Below are 2,816 nucleotides of genomic sequence, written 5' to 3' on the forward strand. Positions count from 1 at the left end.
GGGAACAGCACAGAATATGTTGGCAGGCCTAAGCTGCTTAGTAGCCGACTGGTAGAGATGTGGCTGCAAGGAAAGGCCCTACTCATGGCAAAGTACCCACAAGTAAAAAGGAAAAACAACTGTAGATAATTAATTTGAAATGAGTATGACTTGTGACAAGTGTTTCTCAGAGGCAGACACAGGACAGAACATCAGAGGCCTGGGCTAGGCAGTATCTTGCAGGCCCTGCTATCAGTTGCGCTGCTTGTTTATCTTTTGGGAGTTACGGTTTTCTTATCACTCTCCACAGGAGAGCAGCAAGACTCCTACAAACTTCCCTCCCAAAGAGCTTGCAGCTAGCCATAGTGTCTGATGGAGATACCCTCTCTGGCCCCATGGTTAACTATATGATACTGCCCCATAGGAGAAGGCTTTGACAGGTGCCTAAGAGGACAAGTGTTCCACAACCAACTCTTCTTAGCATGTTTGCCTAGCCCCTCGCGGCTTACAGAGGCTGCTGCACAAGGCCTTCCTGAGCCAGCCTCCAGCCTTTCCTGTAAACCACCCACAAGAAACTTTCCTTCCTTGAGAATATCTTGCTCTCTGGTGATGAGAAGGCCTATACAGATCAACAAGTACTACCAACTGTGTTTGTGTCCCCAGGGAGTCCAGGTTCATGTACAGGATTCATGATGCAGATGACCATGGAGTTATGGATGGGGGCTGTACTGAGTATGGCTGGGATGGAGCTAATTTTTTTCATAGCAGCCTGTTTGATGCTGTGTTTTAGGTTTTTGACTAAAATAGTGTTGATAACACACCAGTGTTTAAACTCTCACTGAACAGAGCTTGAACAGCATTGAGGCTCTTCTCACTCTGTCCCCCTGCAATGTGTAGGCTGTGACTGGGCAAGAGGTTAGGAGGGGACACAGCCACGATTTTGTTAGTAATATGTTAGTTCATAAAAGGTGTGCTAATAAATATCGAATGACACCTTTCTCTCTTCCTTCCCTATGTAGTCTTTTAAAGGAGAAGAAACTTACAGCATTTTTTGCTGAAGGCTGTTGATGGGTGGACATGTAGATGACTACAAGATTTTTTTAAAAAAATTATTATTCTTTAAAAAAATAATAAAATTTCACCATTCCAAACCTTCTGTATATGCAAGAGGACTCTCTTACATGGTTAATGTGGGACAATAGTGCAGTGCATGATGCTTAAGGGAAACACTAAGATAAAATTTCAGGCTAAGGAATAGCCTAAAAAAGTGAAAGGCACAGAAGGAAGAAAAAAAAAAAAAAAAAAAAAAAAAAAAAAAAGAGCAAACTGAAGGCTACAGTAATATAGTAAGCCCCAACCATGCAGCTGCAAACAATGCAGTTGTGTGGTGCAGCCTCAGGGAAGGACAAATGTGTTGCACCAGTTCAGAAGACAACAGTGGTACTGATTACCACCTTTAGTTACCAAAAGGATTGTAAAAGTGGCTAGAGATGTCTGCCTACGTAGCAGCAGATAATGAAGCTTATGTATAGAACAAAGCCAAACCAAACCAAACAACAACAACGAAGCCAAAACCAACCTAAGCAAGAAACAATTTAGTCCTAAATAATAGATGTAACTTTAAATAAGGTGAAGTGGTTCCATCAATCCCACTTAAAGCTTTGGAGAAGTGTTCTGAAAAACAGGGCCTCAATGGTCTTTTTGGTTTGTTTTGCAGGATAACCATCCAAAACAGAAAAAAATGAAGAGAAGTAGCTCTACTTAGTGGTCCCGTCATTCATTTCAGTTATCTTCACTGAAAGAAAGGATCCACAGATAGGAGCAATCTAGGAGAGATTGCTCCTATCCAAACCTCTGCCCCAGGGCTGTCCGAGGTTTCTTATCACAGAGCGCGCCCTGCCGGCAGTCGCTCGGCTCAGCCCCGCCGCCGCCCTCTGGCTCGCCCGTGGCTCTGCATCGGCCGCCTCCCACTGCCCCCGAGCCAAAGGCGGGAAGAGACGCGCGCCTATCCCACGCCGCAGGGTGGCTGCGCGAGTGCCCGGCGGGAAGCGGCACCCGGCAGTCAGTGGCGGGCACGTGCGGGGCTGTGGGAAAGGGGCTGGAAAGCGCCGCAGCGCAAGCGGGCGGCCGCCCCTTCAGGGTCGCCGTCGGTGAGCGGTGGTGCGTACCAACGGCCCCTCAGACATTTCCCCACGGGCGCTGCCGCCGCCAGCCCCGCTCCCGCGCCCCCGCCGCCCCTCTCCCCTCAGCCCAGTCCGGGTCTGGCAGCAGCCCTGAGGGCCGCCCCCGCCGCGGACCCCCCGGGGTGGCGAGGACGCGTCCCCGTAGGGATTCAGGCGGTTTAGCGGAGGGGTAGCAATGTCCATGGCTTTGCCAGAGCGGCCCTCGTCTTTGCTCCCACCGCTGCCACCCCTGGCGCCTCCAGCAGAGCGGGAGCCTCCTGCTGGTGAGAAGTGGGTATTGCAGACGGCGCCGCGCATGCGCGTTTATTTAATGCGATTGATGTTATTACATTGGTGGTGTTTTTGGCGTGTAATCTGTTATGCTCCTAGATTTTTCTTCCTGTGTAAAAGAAAGGTTGAGCTAATTCCAGTTAGTTTCAGTTACTTGCTTGGTCGCATTGTCACTTCAATATTCAAAGCTGAAGCAAAAGCATTGCTGCTTCTAGAGAAACCCCAGTTCTCCTGTCTGCACTCTGCCTGCTGTTCAGAAAAGAAAAGAGAAAAACAGCTGCCGCTTCTTCTGCTCTCTTTCTACTTTCTTGTGCTTTGCCTCTCTCCTTTCCTAGGTGATTGGGTTTGGGTGCTGGGTGGGGCCAAATGGTATATGAGCCCCAG

General features: G+C 49.1%; 1 long non-coding RNA gene across 1 annotated transcript in view; it reads left to right on the forward strand.

The window, feature by feature from the left end:
* Positions 1 to 2,816, forward strand: part of LOC118176966 — a 12,043-nt gene extending 9,227 nt beyond the window's left edge. Inside the window, exons 2-3 of the long non-coding RNA XR_004755610.1 lie at positions 643 to 645; positions 2,695 to 2,816. This is a non-coding gene — a long non-coding RNA (uncharacterized LOC118176966). The remainder of the gene's footprint in view (positions 1 to 642; positions 646 to 2,694) is intronic.

The sequence above is a fragment of the Oxyura jamaicensis genome, chromosome 20, assembly GCF_011077185.1.
Source record: "Oxyura jamaicensis isolate SHBP4307 breed ruddy duck chromosome 20, BPBGC_Ojam_1.0, whole genome shotgun sequence".
Taxonomy (NCBI): Eukaryota; Metazoa; Chordata; class Aves; order Anseriformes; family Anatidae; genus Oxyura; species Oxyura jamaicensis.